The 24,606-nt window shown below is 37.8% G+C and overlaps 1 long non-coding RNA gene across 2 annotated transcripts; it reads left to right on the top strand.

The window, feature by feature from the left end:
* Positions 1-1,213: 1,213 nt before the first annotated feature.
* Positions 1,214-22,088, top strand: LOC121095812. Of its 2 annotated transcripts, none has more exons than XR_005830211.1 (3): positions 1,214-1,305; positions 21,211-21,347; positions 21,839-22,088. It is a non-coding gene; the product is annotated as an uncharacterized LOC121095812 (long non-coding RNA). The 2 variants fall into 2 exon arrangements; XR_005830212.1 differs by lacking the exon at positions 1,214-1,305 and adding an exon at positions 18,085-18,391.
* The last annotated feature ends 2,518 nt before the right edge of the window (positions 22,089-24,606 follow it).

A 24,606-nucleotide genomic window follows, 5' to 3' on the forward strand; every position in this document is an offset into this window, starting at 1 on the left:
GCCAAGCTTCTGTCTTTCTCTTTAAAATGAGAGACCTGCCTTCTGGAGGTGAGCAGGTCAGTGGGAATTAATGCTGCTGTCCAGATTTTACTGGAGGATCATATAGCAAAACCAACGTAAAAAACCCCACTTCTTCCAATCCCCTGGCAGCCCCTGCATGCTTGCCTGAAAATCTTAGTTTTCTGGTGTATCTGTGAATATCTCAATGATGTTATTTTAAGCACACAGAATTTATTATCTTTTTTAAATAAAGAAGACACTTAGCTTTGATTTGCACTGATCCTTGTCAACATCCTCCTGGAAAGGATCTCTATGCTTCTAGTGACCCAGAAAGGAAGGTGGAGCGGCAAGCTGGAGCATCGTGTGAAAGCCTGAGGTGCAAACATTTACTTCTCAAACCATAAGCATCTCTCCAGGTTGCATGAGGGGGGAGCTCTTCTGTAAACAGCAGTCACTCAAGACTGCAAGGGTTTTCACCTGTGCCTGGCTTTTCCACAGAATGACAAAACCTGAGCTTGAGTTATTTATCTCAGACCCAGCAACAGGTGAAGGATCCTGTACTAGCTGTAAAAACACCTCCTGAGTTAAAAGCTGAACCAGAATCTCAGTGCATGTTAGCTATATGACTGGAAATATTTTATGTTGTCATCTCTGCCCCTTCCTTTATTTTAGTGAAACAGAATTGATTTATTTTTTTATTATTATTTCTGCCTTTTTTTGTTGTTGTTTTATTAGTTCTTTCAAAGCTGCTGGCATGTCTGAGGCATTATCACCAGTAAGAGGCGAGCTTGCATATGCAAATTTTGCTCCCTAATTAAAATCAGGAGCACTTGATTACACTGCTGAGCCCCAGAGCTGCAAATATGTAAACAAAGGTTACATGCTCAGAAAGGAAAATTGAGCCCTAAGTCGTGTTTTTGTGACAGACTTTTGTTAGTTCTTAGTCTGCTGTTAATGTGAAGCCCAGTGCCACTAAATTCCTTATTCCTAGATTCAAGCACATGCTGTTCCAGGAGCCCACTTTGTGGTTGTTTTGTTTTCAATTTGTATTTGCTCCTCTGACTTGAAGCCCCTTTGCTTTCTGGATGGTAAGAATAAAGCAATTAAAAGCAGGTGTAGCTTGAAGAAGGTGATGGGGCACATAAAAAAAGTGATTCACAGAAAAAAGAAGCCATGGGTTTCAATTTGTTTTTTAATTGTCCTCCAGTGCGTGGCTTTGGTTCTTTGAAATCCAGTGAATGCTGCACCTCTGCTGTCTCCAGAAGTCGTGAGGACTTTCAGTGGTGGACCTGAGAACAGGATTTGGTAAGACATTGTCTCTTGTAGTAACCACCTTGCTCAAAATGCTTATTCCTGTCCTTGCACAGCAGTTGTCAGCCCTCCTCAACTCTTTTGATACAACTTTCCTTGATAAATCGGATCATTTAAATAATCTAGTCACAAGAAAAAGAAAAAAACCCAGCAGAGCGCCCTAGTACTGTATGCTTTCTCTAAAGCAGGTTATTTCAATTATCTAACTCCACAAACTTTTCCACAAACAGTGCTGGCATGACTGAGAGCCCTTGTGTGAGCCAGTGGAAAAAATGGCTGGGGAGAGATAAGTCAAGGAGCAAGAATTTCTTAGACTACATATACCAATTCATCAGCATACTTTGCGGATGGACACTCTGATAAAGGCAGTAGCATTGCATTTCAGTTTTCCTAAGTATAGAACAGTGCAGCAGCACAGAAGATTTGCTTTCCTTATAAACGTATCTTATTGAGCTGTCAAGTTCCATTTTTGATCAGTTATCTCCCAGTCTTAACAAATAAGACCAGTCCTGGAACAGATATGGGAACTAAAAGGATAGAAAATACTTACAGTGGCGTAGGTCCCACAAACCCTCACCTTCCCTAGGTGTTTCCTTAAGAAGCCATGTATATAATGTAAAGCAGGTGTGATACTCTTCCATGCTGTTTTGTTACATTTGCTGTGCAAGGCAAAAGTGACTGTACACTGTATTAGTCAGTAGAGAAGACGGTTGTTTTAGGTAAGAAGCTCTGAGATTTGCTAACATTATGGTGTGATGCGCCCTGTTCACATTTTTAGAAAATAATAATGCAGGGACTTAATTTTTTGATATTGATCTTAATTTTAACAGGTCTTTTCTGCTTACTGTCTGACTATCTATGGGCTTTTGCTAATATTAACAATATGTAGCAAAATTCGGTATCTGCACAGATGAACCCCCAGAATTAGCAAAGGCTGATGCCAAAATGTCACATTTTCAGTTTGTAAGTTCCACTAACTCATTTCACTTAAGAATACAATTCAAGACCACTCCACACACACAGCCTCTAATCAATTAGGAGTAACTAACTATAAAAAAGAGTTTGTGAACTAAATTGCCATAAACTTCACAGGTCTGATGAAAGTATAGTTGGCAGGACCTACGTTCAAGGCAAATCAGAGCTACCCAAGTGCTTAACAGAGTACAGCCCTGGGAGAGATTTATTGCCCTTAAGAAAGACAATTTTGATCAAAACCCATAGAATCAAAGCATGTGTTCACCAACTCCACATACTGACACCAGCATAAATACACAATTTTCCACGTTCTGATCTGTGACATACCTAGAGACTTCACATCATCTGGAAAATGGATCTCTGCATTTTGTCTTAATTTTGCGTGGCACTTAGTACACAGCCAAAGTAATACCCAAACTAGATTATTAATAGAAAGCAATGCATTTCTTAAAGATGAGCTAGAACCCAAAAACAAAGGTCACGTTTCTGTTATCAAGATAAAGTATATTCTTTTGTTAGTTGCTGCACTCATTGCATTGACATTAATGACAGTTTCAGCCACACGCATGTGTATCTCATTAACACTAATGGGCAATACATGCACATAGATCTCTGGTTAATGCTGATGGGAATTACATATATATGCAATGCTCATTAGCATTAATGAGGGTTCTCCTGTGGATATCTAATGATCATTAATGGGAGTTACACGCATGTGTATTTCCCATTAAGATTAGTGGCACGTGCATCTCTCATTAATATTGATGGCAAATACAGGAAGCCATATCTCTCATTAATATTAGCATGAGTGATGCACACACTGCAAGGAGAAAGCTATTCCTGCCGTATCCTCAACTAGGAAAGTCTGAGCTGTTGTTAATTCTGTTCTAAAGGGGATTCAGTTTGTGCTGTCTTTTGGTGAATTATCCAGGGTCTCCATGACCTTGACCACAAGGCAGAGATTTCCTTACCACATGAATGAAGTATTTCTAAAAAATCCCAAGCATTCTTTTCTTTGGTACCAGACAGCATGTCATCTCTGTGGGGTTTTTTTAAGCAAACATATTTCTGACTTGCTGCTATTTCAAATAAAAGTCTGTATATGCTTTTCACAGCATAGGGGTGGCATGCACCAGCTGCTGAGTTATTGCTTATAGACACACAAAATTTGTTATAAGCTCTTGTGATCGTAACTTCAGTTTACATCATGCGCTAATGTAGTATTGTGTTAAACTCTGCCATGGTTCCTGATGAATGTAGTAGAGACTAAAGGCCATAGCTTCCCTTTGGAGTAAAAAAGGTACAAGTTTACTACAGTACTGAGTTTTTTATCCATCTGGTTACAAAGGGATGAAACATCAGTGTCCCTTCCAAAAAAGTGTTCTTACATCTGCCATGCCAAACTTCTTCCATGGGTTTTTCTATAGGACTGTATTTTAGATCTTCTGAACCTCTGCCATTGCTGTTGCGGGGTGTCAGTGCAGGGCTGAGGGTTTCACGTGGTTTGGCAGCCAAGACGTCTGCTCCAGGGGAGGACTTCCCTCTCTTTCCTCCATGGGGCATACTGCTGGGGTGAGTGCTGAAGAGCTGCGAAGAACCTGCACTTTAATGCTAGGAGGGCACATGATGTCCATGTAGTGTAATCAAGGATAAGCACACAGGACTAAGGAAGAATGTTGATCTCCCTATCAAGTTGCATATCTGGAGAACAGATTAAGGTGATTGCACAAAGCTCTGGCCTGGGAATCAGGTGATTTGTAATGGGTTCTCACCTTCATATCTCACCATAGGATAAATTTTTCTTTTTCTACTCTGATATACCTACCGCCTTGTCCACAGGAATTATAACCTGAAATAGGATCTCTAGATGCCACTGTAAGGGCTCAGCTACAGTTAATACTAGCAATAACAGCCACATCAGATATATGCTGTTTAAAACAAAGAAATATATTTAGTTTTACAAGTGCCCTTTGGTAAGATAGTCTTATTGGTTTTCTCATTACTGTACAGAATTAGAATATCCATTTTCCATGCAAATAAGTTACAAAAACCAAGGTTTGCAAATAACAGATGAAAATTAAAAGATTTTGTTTGGCAAACACAGCTACTATATCAGTTTCCCTAAGGCTGGGGGAGGTATGTATTGCACTTTCCCGTGCCAGTAAGTGCCCTGCTGTACAAGAAGGCTTCAGGGTGGGGAATGGCAGGCTATATCACTGCAGCTGCTGCTCCGTTTCAGGAGCCTTCTGGGGAGAGGGAGAAGGAGTGAGCGTGTGAGAGAAGTTTTTCACTCCCACAAGAGCTGTGCAGACAAACTGCCTTGCATGAACCTCTTCCACCTGCCCTAGCTCTGCCCTTTCAGCAGCACGCATTGAGCACTCTTTTTGTTGCATATTAGTTCCTCCTCATTATGGTGGTGTAAGAGATGTTGCTGCTGCTTTCTTTACCAGCAGATGTCTTATTGCTGGGCTCCCTGACCCCAGAGGGTCCTGTATGTAATCCACTTCAGTTCACATGAAAATCAACAGCAAATTTAGATACAGCAGGCATAAATGCATAAAACTTTTTATAAGCACAGACAGACTCAGACATATGCTTGCATAAGACACACACGTACACATACACTTATCCACACTCATATTCACCCATCCTGGAAAGTCTAATGCTGGAAAAGTGACTCTAGTGGTAAAGGATGACAGATGTCAGAAGACATCAAGGAAAATCACAACAATAATATTCTGTCTGGCTACAGCAGCATTAAAGATTCTAATCTGTAACTACAGCTTTCACTTATAATTCAGAATTCAGCTGCTAAACAAACTAAATAATTTATCAAGTACAATATGTTCTAACTCTGCAGCTTGCAAAAACTGCAGCCATACCTTTGTTTCAAAGAGTCACCAAATGGTGAAATGTCAAGCTCTTCCTTAAAGTGCATCTTCCTCAATTCCCTTGGTAGATAGCACTGATTTTTTTTTTTTCTAAAGATGTTTTATTGTTTTTCTACTTTTCATCAGGGTGGGGTTGCCATGGCAATAAAGTAGGATGTCTTGCTGGATTTCACCTTTGCTGTCTTGCTTCATATGGTTCTCTCTCCTCAGAGCAAACATGGTGGACGCAATGCACATACAGATGTCTGATTTCAGATTTCTTTCTCGAGTGTTCTTGGCAGCTGCTCTCCTGAGGCAAGCAAAGCAGCACTTCGCAAGCAGCACTTCATGTACATCCTTCCACTCTCTAGTGGCCATCATCACATGTCTCCCTTGCTTTGTGAGCTCTATTTCAGGATGGACAACGCTTTTCATGAAAACATTGCTTCCAGTGTAAACAGAAACTTTTGTTTAAGCATTTCAATTACTAAATGACCAAATCATTTATCCCTTTCTTGAAGTTAGTTCAGGTTAAATGGTGAAATACATCACAACAGAAGTTAGAAACATCCATTTCGTATCCCAGCGATATGCCCAGAGCTAAGCCAGTTGCTGGATTTAAAAGGCTGGGTTTTGGTTGTGATGCTGTTTGGATGTGATGTTGATGATGCACATCATGACTGTGCCTCTGAACTGGGTCTTTCCCTTCCTCTCTGTCAATGTTTATTGTCACCCTAATTTTCCCATTTTCCCACTTAGACTTCTAGAACTTCTCTCAGGGGAAAAAAAAAAAAAAGGTTCAAAAATTAAATCACCCACTGGGATGAAGAGTTTTCATTTTATATCTCTCTCCTGCATCTTTCAAAAATAGATTATAAATCTGTTATCTATATCTGAATTTCACACTGGTAGCATCTCAGAAATTCAGATGAAAAGGATAGTAAATGCAAACTTCAGTCAGTCCTTCAGTCTGAACCTTGCACATCAGCTCCTCTCTCCTTGTGGAGTACCATCAGTGGAAATAGCAGATATTTCAGGGGGCACTAATGAATAATGCATCCCATGAAAGTATTGCTAATATCATCAGAATTTAAAACTCTGTATCCCAGTAGCTATAAGCCACAAAAGAAATTAAAAAATACATAGCATTTTTAATGTGATGTGCATTTTTTCCCTTTAGTATTTAGATTTTTCTTTACAATTCAACCAAAGTGAAATAGTGATGTATTATATGAACTCTTGTGGATTGGCCATGATGCCTTTCTTTGCTGCTTTTCAATACTCTGCTTATAATGGCCAAGCTGAGAAAATGTCTCCTGATTTCCAGTTCAGGATCTTATCCTCTGCTTTCCTTCTGTCTCGCTCACAAAGAGTTGCATTAAGTTTCCCTCTGATTTTATGAACATTGCCCTGGTAGGACACCAGTGTCATTTTAAAGTATCACTATAATGCTTGTTCTTCTGACTACATCGGTCTCTGACTGCCAGTCCCACTTTTTCTCTTGAACAGATACTATTAGTAAAATTCTTATTCAAACACTATAGCACCCAGGAGACATGGGCATTGTCTTGCTTTTCCATTTAGTTGATGCCTTAGAAAACTTATAATCTGGGTAGAAGACAAAAAGTAACACATGGATATCAAGACAGAAGGGAAGAAGGGTGCAATGAGACTGCGTAACTTTGCATGCTAAACAGCAATATCAGCACTGTGATATTATTTTTCACTTTTGGGGTATTATGATTAAAGAGAACAAAGGAGAACCTCCAGAGCTGTCAGATGGTTGTGTAGCTGTTCCTTCAGGAGCCCTTTCATGGGATGTGGTGGGGCAAAGAGCACAGTTATTTTTCAGAAAATCTTGCAGTTAGCATAAGAAGTTGGCTTGGCAGAAGAATGGGTGGTAGGAATTGATTTCTTAATAAAGAAGTCACTCAGAAGATTGAACAAACTTTTCGGCGATGTAAGAAAATCTAGTGCACATTATTTTGCTGAACTGGAACTTCTGTTTTCAGCCTGGTAGTAATGGCCAGCAAATACAGGTTTGCTGCTGCCATCATGGCAAGAACTCTGTACTTTACAAGACTGTTTACTATTTCTGCCCCAAACTAATACTTCCAAGCATGGTATGTCATAGCTACAGTGATAATCATGCTCACAGAGCAAGCTGTGCTTTGGTTGCTCCTCAGGCCAGAGGCCAAGCTTCTTGCTAGTGGTTAGGACAGGACCTGGCAATCCTGTGCCTTTTAAATCGGACCCCAGCGCACTTTTAACACACTTTACTCTTTACTAACACACAAGGCCCAGCTTTGCCTGGCACCGGTAAGCCTTAGAGCAGTTGTGGCAGTCCCTGATTATAGTGACCCAAAAGCAGGTTCTGCAGAAAAAAAAAAAAAACAACAGTGCTCATTCTGTCACCTGAAATGTGCAACGTGTATAAGTCCCTTGTCTTGGAAAACTCAGCTACAGCTGCTGACTTGCTGCTGTTTTAAGAATGCACCAAACCCCAGGCAGCAAGTGAGAAGAAGAAAATCAGAATTTTTTTAAAGTTACATACATTGCTTAACATTTTTATCAGGAAGTTTTCAAAGTATTTTGTTTAACTATTACTATTATCCCCAGGTTACAGGTGGTGGGACTGAGATAAAGTACAGGTCAGCTACTTCATCAAATCCATGTGAGAGTTAAGTGATGAAATCAGGAATGACGCCACTACCTTGGCTTTCCATCACATGTTGTAACTACCACACAGCCCCATGTCATGTACATTTCTGGTATTTATGATTCTAACTCAGCTGTACTCCCTGCCATTTAATTCAATGACTACATGCATTTTTGGGGGGAAGCCTGTTTTTTGGGCAAGCCATGTGTGCTGTTTATAGTCTAAAATGCATTTAGTGTGAAAATCTGATGGCTCTTGAAAATATCTTCATGGACTTTTTGTTGAGCCTGCCAAGAACACTGATAATTAACAGAAGTAATTTTTGTGACAGACACAAAAAGGCTGACCATATGTTTTGTTTATAGTCCCTTACCATTTTGCTAAAAGAAAATTGGAACATCAACCTGCATTAAAAAGTATCAGAACTGAAAACATAGTTAATTACTTACCATGTTTATACTGAATAAAAGTAGAATTTAGCTTTTATGTTCAATTACATTATTAGAAACATTTAATTCTCTTTGATTAACAAATTTTTATAGGCCTAAGGACAGTTGGCTGAGCTGAGGTGCTGAGGCATGTTAGGGTTTGGTATTGCCTGTGTGGCAGCATGTGAGCTCTATCCATAGTTGATTCAGATGGGGAAACCCGTGAGCTACACAACAGCTTTATCACACGTATAGTAACCTTGATGTTTGCAATATCACATGTATTATAGCAAAGGTTCAGGCAGGTGCTGTTATATTCTCTTAACTCTGTACAATATTAAAAAAAAAAGATATGTGCCTTATACTGCCTTGTTCTGCGGAAAAAAAACCAACATCTGAGCATCTGCATCTGAGGAGGCTTCCTAACTGCTGCCAAGAGAAAAAAATTCTCAAAGGTTTCACTGCAATAGAATACAGTCAACAAAATACAGCAATGCAACTGCAATAATGATGAACTACACAGAAGTGTTTAACGTGTGCATGTGAACACATGTATGAAACATATTTTATTGTAGTTCTTAAAAAAGTCTTGCAGGCCGGATAGTGAAATGTCTTAGATTTTTAATATTTAATATTTCAGTAATAATAACAGTGGTAATGAGTACTTTGTGCATGTAACAGCTTCTCTGTGTTAAGATAGTAAAGTTATTTACAACTTTCATCTAAACAGCAGGTTTCTTTAAGCACTAGACATAATCACCCTGTATTTATTTGGCAACTGTGTAAAAAAGAATATTAACAAGTCTTGTCTAGGATATGGCAATGACTTTTCCTAAGACAATAAATATTCAGTCACCCTTTAATTTACTTTCTAACCCTTCTGTTGAGATGCCCAGTAAGTCTGTTAATTGGTAGCGGTCACTCGTGACAGCAGCAGTGGTAGCCTGGGAAGCAGAGCAAGACCTGTGACCTCTTTCTTCCAGCAGCTACAAACAACTGCCTGTTTAGAAGGATAATTCCAGCTCCTTCCTGCTGACCTGTGCTGGATTCAAATTACTATCCTAAAAGGAAAAGCCTGTGCAAAGGCCATGACAAACTTTAAATGCATTTATTTTTAGGACATTTTAGCAGAGGGCAAGCAGAGATGAGTAAGACTTTGAACCTAGGATATTGCTGCTCTTCAAACAAACGGTGAATATCTGACCTCTATTTGAAGATAGGTCATGGTATGTTATTTCTTGTGGGTATTACAGTACCCAGAGGTAGTCAGGGACAGAGGAGTTGTGATATTAACAAAATTCATATGCTGATGAGCCAGAGCTCTTTCATGTAAGAACTGAGTTATGGTTTGTCTGTGCAACTGGATAAGAACCATTTCAGTACATGTTATCCTGTTATTCTTCAGTTTTGTGATATCTTTAAAAATAGCCATTGTCTTTATTTCTGTACCTAAGCAATCCCCTGAAAAGGTATACAATACTCATAATCCTAAATAGTTTACGAATTTGCTGATGGGTAGTTGCAATGCTCTAGCCACCTGGCCAAACAGAATCAATAAGCAAGTATCTGTTGCCTGGAAAATGGTTCCGATAAATTAAACAGAGCATCTGAATGTGTTTATTACCGCAACAGTACCAAACAGACCAGGTCTGAATATTCTTGTTTTCAGAAATGCAGTGGAATGCAGCTTACAACAAGCAAGGAAAAAAACTCCTTTCTGATTAAAGAATACTGGGAAGGACAGGTAAGCCATTGATTTTGATGCTCACTTTAGACAAACTTGGTGTAAATACACTAAAACAAATCTGAAGGATTTAAATCTTACCAATTTCAGAGTGGCCCAAACCCACAGTTCTTGCCAACCACACCACTCCACCTCAGAGAAAGCAGAACATTAGTCCCATTTTCACAAACCTAGAAGCTCTTTCTCTGAAAACAGAAACTATTTTGTATTATCAGAACAGACATGGAGAGATGTCAGTGAGGGCTGTAACTTTAGTCAAGCATCTCAGAGCAAAATCAAACTCTTTAGTGACAAAGATTCAGCATTAGTGCAAATGCCACTAGTGATAAAATACTGAGGGGGGGGGGAAAAGACATGCTGTATAGGTGAAATCTCAGTAGACTGATTAATTTTTTTCTATGAAGCGTTAGCAAGGTTTTAAATAGCTGCAACCTGCACATTAAAAATGCTCATGTGTATAATACATGAATAAGGGCACCTTGGCTGAATACATTACGGAACAGAACTGTCATCTTTACCCCCTTTCACAATCATACTTCTGCTTGCTTATGTGAATAGACATGAATAGTGAGAAGCAGTTATCAAAATTTAAATTAGACAGTGAGTCAATGGATTAAGACCCTATTTTTAAAAAATAAGAATCCCTCCACCAGTTCCTTTCTTTCCACCACTTTCTCAAATCAGGCCATTTCTCTGCGGCTCTTTATTTAGACACAAAGCCTGGTAAATGATCCTGTTTTATCCACAGACTGACTGGGGCTTTTTTGTGATTCATTCACCTGCTGCTCTAGCAAAGACGTAATCCCATCTTCATTTATATACCTAAGAGACAATTCAGAACAGGAAAGAATATGTGCTACCAAAAGGAGACTGCTACATCTGCTGTGCTTGATATATCTGAAGTGTGGCAAAAATCTCTCTGCAGCTGTTTGTATTTAGGATGAGAGGATATAATAATGCACTTGCAGGGCAGGAATGACTCAATATCTCAACAAGATATGTAGATTGTATGTTGTGCTATTCAATGAAATATATATGTATTTATTTTGACAAGCCATATATTCCTGGTCCATGAGCCCATTTAAAGAAACAGAGACACTGAATTTTTCAGTCAAAGTCTGATTTTTCCCCCTTAAGTATTGTCTCCCTGTGTAACGATTATTTTGCAGCTCTCTGTATGAAGGCTAGCAATTCAGGTTTTTAATGATGCACTCTTTCTAATAATAGAAGGAAGAAGAAAAAGAAAGAGTGACAAGTTTTTTGGTAGAGGTGGCTTTTGTCTATGGCACTGGGGTTTTAGCTCTCAAGTGCGTAGAACAATGTATGGCTCCGAGTGACAAAGCTTATGAATTGCTGTTATCAGTGAGAGCTTGCTGAGAAAATGAAATGCATGCCTACACTTCTATTTTACATTCCATAGAAATTAAAACCATTTTAGACCCTGCATGCAGGCCTTTACCCATCTTAAGTGTATGATTTCCATCTGATTCATGTCTCTCTGAGTCACTTTTGGAACTTTCATATGCAGACATACTTTGATTTGTGATGCTCCTTTGAGTATACTTAAGCCCTCCTTTTTAACAGGGGCTGGGCACACAAGGGAAAAAGTTTCTTCTGGACAATGCTTTACAGTGATAGAAATTACGGTGATGTTTAGAAATTGGAAAACCTTTCCTATTGTAACAGCAAACAATTTCTAAGTAGGAGCAGGCTCTTATCTGGTTTTACTACATTTCATCGTAAGTAAGGAAATTTGGGTTGCCCCTTCTTGTGTCACCTTGACAAACTGTAATCTTGGCAACCCTAAGAGTTCATATGGCCCCGGAGTTGAACAAAAGTCCCAGGCATCACGCAGCAGCGGGGCGGACTGCCTCAGCCCTTTGCAGGCTGTGCGGCACTCGGTGCGGAGCAGTAGCTGGCAGGGGGGACAGAGGGACAGAGATCATTAGCAACCCTGTGAGACAACTTTGGCAACCTACATCGTACCTGGGACAAACAGCAGTACTGCAGGGAGAAAACAAAAGATGCAAGATCACCAAAATGGCAGAGCTACCCTGTTTGCTTAAAGAAAACACAAAATCAGCAAACAAAGGCATTAGCTTAGCAAGTAAAGGACTTGAGGTTTATTGTTACTTCCAGCGGAGGTTTCGCTGTCCTTGTGTTTTGCACCAGCCTATTACACTAAAGGTATGAAATTAAATTTCCTTTCTTCTCCAGGACTATTTGTAAGCGGCTCTCGAGTCCACATCAAAACACAATTCTTACTTGAAAACGGCTGTCAAATTGTGAAGATAACAAAACAAAGCAATCAGTTCCTGTTTAAAATGATCAGATAATAGTTAGCAAAAACATTTTTTTTCCTAGCTGCCTTTTCAAACCACTACTGAGATTAAAGGGTGGGGAGGTGGTTGTGAAAAAATCTGAAATCTTCAAGACACAGCCCTTTTGTGGAAAGGTTGGAATGGTCTTTTCAGGGCTTTCTTTTTATTTTGAAAATTTTTAGAAATACAGATTAGAACAGACCACAGAAAGGGATGAGACACCCTAAAAAGAAAGCATGAAACAATATTGAAATGATGTGTGACTTCAGTCTTGCCTGAAGGCATGCTGAATTCATAAAAAGAGTCCCCCAGGATATTTCGCAGTGTGGTGGTACACTGCCTGCTTCCCTGACAGGTCATTACTGCATGTCATGCTGGGATCTGGTACATGGTACACCGGTAGCTGCTTTACCTGCCTTGGTCTCAGTGGAGCCCCATAAATATAAGTTGAGAACTCTGTCTTTGGAATCCCAAACGTCCAGGCAGACTCAGAAGACAATGGGTGATTGATTTCCACTGCAGGACAGAGCTGTTGGAAAAAGTTATCTTCAATTCAGAAGGTTTATGGACAGGCTCCTTGTAAAACTTAAGTGTATGACATGGATGGCTATAGGGGTGTACGTCTTTCTGACCGTGTAAGGTGCCAGGCTCTGAGTGACTGAAAGAAATTTGTTAAAAAGGGGGAGAATGCAGAATCGCAAATACAGAAGAATAGGAGGGCTAAATATAAAATACATAATAGAAATGCATTAGGATGGATGAAACTGTGAGAAAAAACATACTTCATTAGTGGGATATGGTGAAGGCACACCTCACAGCTAGCAGCAAAACTGCCTTTCTGTGTTCCGTGGAGTTTCTCAGATGAGAAAACCTGTGGTTGGTATGAGATACTTGCATGGTCATCTTGAAAGCTAGGCTGTCTCCCCTGGACTTGCAGGAGGCATCAGTGGTACTGATGACCCTGAAGAAGGAAGAACTCCCTCCTAGCAATCTTCATGTCACAAGAAATTATCATTTGACCCTGGCCTACGTTCTGCTTAGTCAACTAGCAAAGCAGTAATAAAGTAAAAACCACGAGAACCTGGAAATTGTTTGAGTTTGATGATTCAAGCCCTTTATCAGCTTTAGGCAATTGGAAGTTTGCATTGCTTGTGCAAACCGTCAGTGAGTCAAAGCTTTTTTAATAGCAGTTGATGCTCATACAGATCTTGAGAGCAAATCAGTCGGATCTCATGTTTGAAAACTAGTGCAACTGTGCAAGTTTTAGGGAAACAAGGATAACAGGAAATCTAATTTTACTTCAGACCAGTGAAATATTCAGCCTTCTGGAGGCAGGCAAAATTTAAGTTTTTCAGGCATGCTGATTATTTAGATCTGTTTGCATTTAGATTCAGAAGGTGAAAAATTAGTCTTCTGGCATTATTAATACCCTCTTAAAACTAAAATACCAGTTAATAATAATAACAGATGCACTCTCATAGCATGGCCATGAGAAAAACCCAAAATACTCAATTTTTGTGCTAGTTTAACAAAATTTGACTTTTGGCCAGTTAAAGTAATTCTTCAAATCTACTGTGGTCTTCCTGTAACTTTTCTGACTAATTGGACATTGAAATCACTTTTTTTTTAATATGGTATGAAAAAAACATCTACTTAGCATTAGAGTGGGAAGTGTAAACTTTGATCTTATTGTTTTTATTTTAAATCTAAAAGAACATTTCTTATTATAGTGGAATAGAAGAATGTATGAATCAATAAATGGTGCCTCAGTGTTAGCTAGCAGAATTGAGGAAGTGCAGCTGGGGATAAAAAATAGCTAGAGGCTGCGTTCCTTGCAGTTGTTACTAATCTACCTTATGAAATCTTCACCTCCTTACTTTTTTTTTTTCCTTTCTTTCTTCTTTCTCAGAAATAGCCTCAGTCAGTTTATTGATTTGGGTTTACCCCAGATTTTTAAATTGTAAAAGTGGTTGTGACTCCTGGTTTGATCAGACACCTGTCACCTTGACAGCACATGTAGGCTTGTACCCTGGCTACCTGCTATGTTTGAAAAGGTCCTTAGGTTATGAAAGCCCTGCTAGATCATCGGATGGAATATCAGAAACCACAGTTATCTTACTGCACGTACTTGCAACGCGAAAGTATGCATTAGCGGCTTTATGTGAGCTTTTATAATAGTTTCTTGTTTGAGCACTAGCGTTTTTAAACCAATAACATGATAATATGACAAACAGAAGACAGAGGGTGTGGAGGGCAATTATTTATTAATGTGGATTAAGGAATAAGTGAAAGGGTCAATACACTTATTATATGATGACATGGTTAATCAATGCATGCTCATTCTCTGTTTGATCTGCATTACTGAGTTAAATCCTGCTCCTCTGTGGCTACAGAGGGCTCCTTTGCATTGCAGCCAGAGTATTTTTCCTACAGAAAGGCAGAAAGCAGTGGATGGCCCCATGGGGATACATGGCCAACAGACTGCACAAAGCTAAATGTTTTTGCTTGCTTATATAGTGGTAATTACCAGTAACATAATGGAATTAAATAGATGAAGAACTAATAATTCTAGAATAGAGAGAAATTGAATGCTACACACACAAAAAAAGCAACCAGGCAAGTAAATGTGCAACCATGTTGTGTCATGGCAGGAATGAGGCTTCTCTGCCTCAACATCCTTATCTGTAAAGGGAGTTGGTCCACAAGGTTCTTGGCATCTAAACATTTTTAAAAGTCTATAGATCATGCCAGTTTTGCTTCAGGAGATTATTACTAATTAAAAATGACTCCTAATTAGGATACTTTCTTTCATGCTTATTTGTTTTTGTAATATCCCATTATTTATAATTCCTGTATTCCATTATTCCGTCAACCCACTTTCTTAAGTTCCTCTCCCAACATGGTGATAGTTACCATACCACCCTTGGTCAGTGTTCAGCTATGTTAGATAATTCTCATAGATGTTTCTTATCAGTCAAATTATTCTGGTGCTTAAACATTAGTATTTCTTTTTGGTGGGTTTTTTGGTTTTGTTTTTTTTTTTTTTTCCCTAAGCTCAGTATCTCACCATCTATCATTGCCCTTCATTTATAGCTTGTCAACCAGTTTTAAATCCATGAGATAGTGCTCATTTCCATTCCCAAGTGAGATTAATTTTTCAAGTTTGGCTTCTGAAGTACTGCATCTGATGTCTACTGATGCTGGATACAAGATCCAAAATTTCTCCGTGTTACAAATTTGTGACCTCCACTGTAGTCAACCTGTGTTCCAGCATGTATGTCTACGATCATAATTTCACTCATCCCTGTTTATTGCTCATGTTTCTGCTGTCAGCTGTTTACTTTCCTCTAAAAAAACCCCAAAACTCACTTTCATTATTTTCCTAGGCATTGTAATGTGATCTACCAGATGATAATTTCCACGATTATTCTTTATTCATCTTCTAAAATTCAGTGTCATCCAGCCATCTGGCGTCTCATTAGTTCTGCAAAAGCCCTAGCCTACCAAAAATAAATAAATAAATAATTATTCACATGGTTAATTTAAAGTATGTGAATCCAAATGATGCAAAGGAGACTACTCGTATTTTTTGAGCCACGCATATAGATAACTCTTGCAGGATCAGGCCATAAAATATTTTCCAAAGATTTCTTTGGTTAATCATATAAAGTAATTATCATGAACACTGCAATGTACTTTGCAACAGAAGTGCTAATAGGCCTGTATTAATGTTATCCATGTATTTTTATTAGCTTTTTATCAGTCACCTCAGCATCAGATTTTTAACAATATGAAGAGCCGTGTAAATCAGTGTTAACCTGAAGCATGTTGATGGATGTATGCTTTCAAGAGATTTGGCATCAGATGCAAAATATTCATCATTTCTTAATTAGCCATTTTGCTTTCTCTCTCCCTCATGATGCTAGAGACTCACCTACCAACACAGTCAGTTTAGAATCAGTGTGGTCATTTTTTTTGTCATCCTTCATAAATAACAGATTTTCTCTCTTAAACTACTTGTCCTCACTGATACACATGTAAAACCCTATCTTATTTGTCTTATTTTCTGCAACGAGAATTCACTTTTTTCTGTCTAGAAAGGTGCTACTGCAGTGGAGCAGCTCTTTTCCATACCCCCTTTTCTGACTGTATCTAAGAAACACCTTGCAATTTGTTAATGTACTGCTCAGTGATAGCATCTACCCTATACCAATTTTAGAGTGCCATTATTAAGGTGTGAACCACTTTGTGAAAGGCAGCTTGTTATTGCTATATATCATAAATATCCTTCAAACACCCACTCCTTGAACTTGTGACTCATCAGTCTGGTATCTCAAGTTCCCTTCTGCTAATTACAAAATACTGATCGTGCTCATTACCATCAAAACAATAACACCTAGTTAGGAAGAGAATACTGCTTCTCCTGGCAAACTGCAATGTCTCGTGTTTCATTGCTTTCTGCCACTTAGCTTATTAAATCAGTTTGAACATAGCCAGTTTTCCACATGTCTCTACAAAATCCTGAATGTTCTTTTGTAGGCTCCTGAATTCCGACTGGGTAATGTGGAATATGCAGGATGGAAGTCACTTCCTATCATTAACTTATGAAGCCTGCCCCAGCTCAGAAATGCATTTAGCCATGCATTTTGTTGGGCAATGTAAGAAATTATGTATTTTTATCTCTTTAAGTAAGGATCAGTGAAACAAAGAAAAATCAGGTATGTTTTCTCAGGCCCTGTAGCAAGCCTGTAAGTGAACATCCTGAAACCCAGTCTTGACTGCAACACTGTTCCTCCTGAAAAGGTAAGGCTTCTAAGCCAGTTGTTAACTGCTAGAAAATATTAGTCAGAAATTGTAGAGGCAAATTCACCTAACTACCTCTAACTGATTTGAGACAGCAAGGAGTATTTCAGGGTTACTTTAGCTGCTTTTATATTATTTATTTTTTGTGTACATTTTGACACAAGAAATGGCAATTCACCATCCTAGGAGAAAGGAACATCCCAAAGACCAAATGCCCATGAGAAACAGAGAGACTGGCAAACTCTGGAGCTGGACTATGTACAAACCTAAAAAATCAACAAATACTGCTTCCCCTGAACCAAAACCGAACCCTACTGGGTTCTTTCATATTAAGATATTTAAATTCCCACGTTATTCTTATTTAACCATAGTCCAGAAGAGAAATTATGATAAGCAAGTGTTTGGTCTAAATGCCAATACTAAATCCACTCTGCAGAGCTGGGAGTTTACATAGTTGACTAGCTGTGAAATAAATGTTAGAATAAATAATTTCTACAAGTCAGGAAAGAATTTGCATGTAAACATCCTGACAAAAGAAGAAAGACACTTTTAGACAGCGTCTAGACTAAAAGCATTGTGAATTCATTTCAGGTTAACGTAACAGTCCTGATGGACCAGTATGTTCCCTGGGATAAGAAAACATGTCTCTGGAAAGAAGAGACTTCAGTGGAGCCAAGTCAGTTCAGGATAATTTAATTTCAAATCTCTACGTAATTTCCTTTTATTTAAACCATTATTAAGAAATATCCTTCAGCTTATCACATGTGAAGCATAAGCTTCCTTTGGTATTAACTTTGACACTTGGGGGATTATATTAATTTAGGTGATAGTACCTGTTAGCGAGCATTTGATTGCCCTCAATGCAAAAGGATTTACTCTTGTTATTGATCTGTTGGCAAATATATTGGATGGAAATCCCCTGGTATTGCTGGTAGCTGTGGATTCCAAATTTTATTGGATTTGTGAGCAATTTTCCTCTGTGTTTAAACTTGTGATCACTTTATCAAAAGAAGAGCCCAAGAGTAAGGTGAAAAACAAATCCGTGTTTTTATTTTGCTGAAAAGGAAAGCTGCCTTGTTTTGCTTTGTTCCTGGTTGTTGATTGCATTAGTCTGGCTTTTGTCATGGTTACTCTTGAGACAGGCAACAGACTGAGAATACATTGCTACAGGAGCCAGCAAGAAAGAAGCCATTACCTCTCATGGGCAAAGGGTCATCGGGGCAAATTTTGTTCCATGCAGAGGATAGAAATCAATCCCATCCACCCTTTAGTTGCCACAGGTAAGCATATGGGTCAATGCGATTTTTTCTATAGCACTATTTTCCTCTTAAATAATTTTCCTCAATCCTTTAGGGCAGGAGTTAATGAAAGCTATGAAAAAGCCAGCTTGAGCCCTGGCCATCGCAACTGCTGAGGCCACGGTTGTAGGCATCCATGCAGGTGCTCCCCACTCACACACACCATGGCAGACAGGCCCTGGGGCCAAGGGGGCATTCAGAGACCTGCCACTTGCCGGCAGGCAGGACACAGCCAGGGAGCAGGTCCAGGCATCCCTGGTGATCACAGTGAGCATCTGGCTTCCCCATTCCCCTGCTGCGCCTGGGTCTGTGCTCCAGTAGTCAATATATTCTTAGTCCTTATTATAAGGTCCTCAGGAGAAGTAAATCCATTTTTCTTTATCTATTCTTTGCCAAGGTGCAATTCCTCTGCCCTTACATGCTGCAGTTTCTGGTAAAATACCATAGAAGTGTCCCAAATAATAAATGCAGAATTGGGCCTCTAGGACACAAAACGTCTCCTTTAGCTTTTTCTTCACGACTGATTCATAAAACTTGGTCAGAATTAACAACAACAAGAAAAAAAGGAGTTTAATTAAACCCATATTGTGAAATGTCTAAAGAAATAAAGTGTTTCATTACGTTCTCTTATTATATCCTACAATATTAATCCAATTAAGGTTAGCACTCAAGTTATTTTTAAGATGTGGCATGAATAAGATAACCTAAGATATCATATGATTGCTCCAGCTGAGACATAATAGTTGAAAGTCATTTTTTCCAATAAAAATAACAGTGAAGAGTGCCATTAATTCATGGTAATGATGCTACTGGGAGAAATATATGACTCCCACTGCTGAATATTCAACAATAGTAAATTGGCTTTAAGCGACAGAATGTGTGTGTATGTCTATGTCTGTGAGTGTAAATGACCTTGAGAATAAAGAACTGGGAAAACCAAATTCAATACAGTTTTACGCATCATGATCATGTTTTTTAAAGGATATATTTTGTAATGTCGTCCATGTGAATTCAAGGCTCTGCAAAGCAAAATTAATTGTAATTCTTTTCTTACATATTTTAACTAAAAATGCACAGAAGTATACTTCTACCTGAAACCTTTCTAAATTTCAGCTTTATCACATGAAGAAATATGGTTCCTGGCACATTTCATTTTTACTTCTAATTCAACAAAATCAGAAGCAAAACATTAAATTTATTAAATCTGCAGATTCTTATCCTTTGTCTCTTAGCCCTCACTGTCTCTTTCAAGGGGGCTATATTTAAAGAGAAAGCCTTTATCGCCGTTGTAGACATTTTGATCAGCCTTTTCAAGCTGATTTAGAACATTCAACTTATACACTTAGGAAATTCTTTTTAACTGTATTTATTACCTTGATTTTTTTTTCTTTCTTTCCTACTCTTCCTGCCTCCCAAAAGGTGCATATTTTCATGAAACTATCCACTTTTCATTTCCAGTACTCTTTTGCTACTTAAGCAGGTGTACACAATTTGCACTTTTACCTGTTCAAATTTAATGCATTAGTTCCAACCCCTTTTACCACCTTTGAAAAAATACTTTTTGCCTTTTTTGCAGTTCATTTTTTACATTTTTTCATGTATAGATACTTCATTCATCTCCACTTAATGCTTTTTTGCATTTTTTCAGATTGCTTTCCTTACAGTCTTTTGTGTTGCTTCCACTTGCAGTCCCTCACACCAGGTTGATAGATTGGTAGCTGTACAGAAGCTGTGTATTTTTTTCTCTATTAAGCAGTCTTAAATACATTAAATGTTTTGTTATGTGGATAGAAGCTGCCATGTTGTGAAATTGATTGACACAGACTTTTTCAGAAAAGAAAGAAAAAAATATTTACTTTTGAAGACCCCTTTTTCCACTGTGTTGTGTTTCAGTCTTCATAGCTGGAAAATTGGAAATACCTAGTTGGGTGTTCATAAATTAATTTAGGTACATACTCTGATAACACCTCTCTCTTGTTTGTTTGAAGATGGTCATTTTCCTATGAAAATGTAGATAGAGTTATATAAACAGAATCACGGACTTACTGGAATTTTAAGTTTTATCTTGACTTGAAAGGAACTAGTACTTCTCCAACAGTTTAAGTGCTGCAAATATTCTGTGTAAGAATATGTATAAAGAGAGTATTTTTGTACATAACCTTAGAGTGGCCATAGTGAAATTATTATATTTGATTGCTGTACAACTGTTTTTGACAGCTATTTTTAAGCAGAATTCAGGGTAGCTTAGCAGCAGAGATATGCACACCCAGGGACATGTGAATTCCATAATATTTCCACAGCTAAAAGTGCAATTTGAATTATGATAAATTTGTGAGATATAATTAGAAGAAAATTAAGAAATGTTTCAGTATGGCCATTCTAATCATGATTTATTTTAAGAAACTGAAATCTTATGAGCATGGTAGCATACTGATTTACTACTGCCTCTGCATATCTCAGGCAATAGTGAAAACAGAAGCCTTACTAGAACAAGCTGCTGTGTTAGAGGTTTTGAAAGAGTTAATGTGCCCTTCTGTTGTTTTGGAGTCGCTTTCCTTCTCTAAGAAACACCAAGAGTGTGTTACAAGGTTTCCTAGAAAAAATTGGCTGACCGTACTGTGCTGTCTTTCCACGCTCTCATCTGGTGTGCCATGTCCTCCAAGGAGTTGGCTGCTGTGGGGAAGGACTTAAAGAGATTGAACCAAACATCTCTTGTTAACTAAGACATTATTAAAAATACATTTTGGTTCATGGGAACTTTCTAAACAAAACCTGTCTTTTTTATTTCATTTATGTTACAGATAAATTTGCGACATTAACTGAGAATAGAAGAGAGAGAAAGGACAAAGGAGGAGGGAAGCTAAGCAGAAAGATAAAGCTCAACAGAATCTGAAAGCTGTGCACTTTCTCTGCATGAGGCAACATATCCATAATGTGTGTAAGTATAGTCTGTGCATGCATGTCTAAGTACGTGCATCTTATGCTTTGTAAATATCTCTGGGTGAAGAATCAACATTCAGCAATCAGTTGTAAGAGTCAAACTTCCTTTGGTGATAAATCATCTGAAGTAAATATTGCAGTGTTCTCATCTATCTGTTATCTGGTGTTACTGCCTGAAAAAAATGTAAAAAATTTTGAAAAAGTATTATATATGTGATAAATTCATTGTGACTGTGCTGGATGATACTGGTTAACAAAACAAATGTGTCTTTCATCAATTAGAACATATGCCTTAGATTTCTGTTCTCTGGAAATACCTAAAACCACAAAATTGTAATTAATTTAAAATTTACACTTTCTGTTATGGCTCTCGGTGATAAGTCTTTTTAAGGGTATTTACAGAGGACAGAAAAGGCTGGACATGGACAAAGCCATTAGAAAAAAATCAAAGTGTTTGGAAATGTTTTGTGATGCTTTCTCATCACACAGATGACACAGAACATATCATCAGTACGTCTTCTCCCAGCTGAAATTTGGATATCCTACATGCATCCTTACTGAAGACATGGCAAATGAAGGAAGAACTATTGATTTTCACTAAGTTTGAATTTCATACAATGAAGATATTAAAGTAGCACCTAAGAGGGCTGAGGAAAACATCAAGAAACCAAGAGCACCATCCACGAAAGCCCACTCAGGAGCTGATTGCCACCTGAGATGATGACAAAGTCATTCAAGTCAAAAGGTCTGTCTTTATTTCATTTTCATGTATCTGCAAGCTAGGTGAATGACAAATTTCCGCTAACAGAAAGAGATAAAACACATTTCTGTCTTTGCAAGTTGGGATTTGCTCAGGGAAAGTTTTCAGCCATATGACAACTGTAGTTATTTCAAATTCTTGCAGGTAGTTTGCCAGTAAAATAGGTGTTTCAAACGGAATGAATACCCTATTATGCTAGCTTCCTAACATAGCCGTGGATTTTTAATCCTGTTCTGAAAGAGTCTGGATCTGATGCCGAGTAACCTGCATGTCATAAGTGTGTAGTTTTCATAGCTTTCTGTGTACAGAAGACATATTTGGAAGAAAATGGCCTTTGATTTAGCTACACCTTGATTCATGAAGAATATATACATACAAGTATTAGTATTAGTCCTGCCAGAAATTTTCCAGCCCTTCAAAACAGACAAAAAACTTACACAGTTCTGGAAGTCAATGGATATATGGAGGGCAAAAAGTAAGAATAACTTCTAGCTTTTCTTCATGTATGTTTATTTAAAGCCTGGCATATCATTTTTTTAATATAGATATAGATCTATGGATTTACATATAAAGATACAAATTTGTATATGTTATATATGCAAATAGAGATTTAGATATAAAGATATATATCTTTAGATATATAGGTTAGATATTTAGATTTTTTTAAAAGATCAGATCAACGATATAGGGAATGTTAATTAAGATCTATTGCAAAATGAAACGCTGTATGTGTTTCAGAATGAAAACACATAGGAAGGCTCCTGATCTATTTCAGCTTTCTTGGAAAAATTACATATGTTAAAAATATGTGACTAAATAAAGTAATATGTTAATAACAACAGAGACATACCTTTCAAATCTTTGGAACTTTTTATCAATTAATTGTAATAATAATAATCATGATGATATAGAGATTAAGATGACAGAAAGTATTTAATCTTTTGCCACAGATGAAAATGTAATTTAGAAGGGAATGTGCAATGACCTAGACTACCCTCAAATCCATAAAGAAACTATTATGTTGTAAACTTCTAATTTGCTTTGTTTTGCATAGTGAATATATACCCTATAGCAGACAACATCCACCAGTGTATTCAACACCAAATGATCTTAGCTTGTGAATTCCTTATTCATTTCAAACTGCTATAGCACATGAGAGTACAAATGTTGTATCTGATGATGCAAGCAGAATTTTCATGTGCTTTCCATACAGCAGAAATAATAGATAAATGAAAATCTCTGCCATGCAAACCTTTTCCAGGAATAGCAAATGAGTTTGTGACCTAGTTACTAAGTAGAAGTGATCACCACTGTATTGGTGATATAAGCTGTTCTGAAGCTATGATAATTAAGGAGCATAATGCTTTGGGCATACAGTCAAAATTTCAGGGACCGATTAAAACTAATGGATTTTTCTATTATTTTTTAATTCTTTGACAATACCATATATTTCCATCTTAAAAAAAATTAAAATCTTCAGAGTGCTTTAGTTATGTTTGTCAAGTGGTCTACTTAATTTTAATTGTTTCTATCTGCAAAAAGTCAGAGCCAAAAGGTCCAGAGAGCTCGGGTGGGCATTCATCTAAAGGGACAGCTAAATATTAACCTAAAAACTATCAGTGTCTCAAGATACATTTGCCTTTGACTTTGCTATCTACATCTCCACTTTAAAATGAATGCCATTTTACTAGGAGAGTGATTTAAGCATGAGAACAGCTTTAAGTATTTTTCTATATTTGTCTGATTATAGTTAGAAGTCCCAGAAAAGCCAAACACTTAGAAAAAATACATTTGCACAATAAGTTATTTATGAAAATTTAAGAGGAGGTTCCTTTATTTTTCCTAGTAATGAGCAGATAATTCATGCTCAATGATATCTTTGGTACATATGGCTTATCTGTGCTCAATAAATATTCATATAGAGATAGGGATTTTTCTCAGATTTATAAAATATCCAAATGTATATATATTCTCCAAATGCTTTTAAGAAATTGTTTCCTCTTCAAGTGTGATCTGTAGTTCATGTTATTTTGTTTAGCTGTGAGCTGCTGAACAGTGCTTTGCGTTTTTTTCCCACCCACTCATTTATTAAGTGCTCATCCACAAATTTCAGATTAGAGCACTGAAATGGACTTTCAGCAAAAGTACCAGGAAAGGGCATCAGCCAGCTGTCAGAAAGAGGGGCAGGACTTCAGCTAAAGAAAATTCATTCACAAACACTTGTGAACAATTACACCTCTAGCCACCTTGTTCTAGTCTTACCCAATTATACCACACATTAGCATAAGGCTTAAACTATTTGCAGACTAAGTTCAACACTTAATGTTGTGTGTGAAAATAAATGCTTAGCTTTCAGTTCTGTAAACATATGAGGGATATCCAGAAATATTTTATGTCCTGTCCTTATAAAGGAAGAGTAGCTAAGAAAAGATGGTTGTATCAGTACAAGAACAGCACTTTGTGCAATGGGAGTCTGTAGGCAGTTGTTGAACTGCAC

This window comes from Falco naumanni, chromosome 11, assembly GCF_017639655.2.
Source record: "Falco naumanni isolate bFalNau1 chromosome 11, bFalNau1.pat, whole genome shotgun sequence".
In the NCBI taxonomy this organism is placed as follows: Eukaryota; Metazoa; Chordata; class Aves; order Falconiformes; family Falconidae; genus Falco; species Falco naumanni.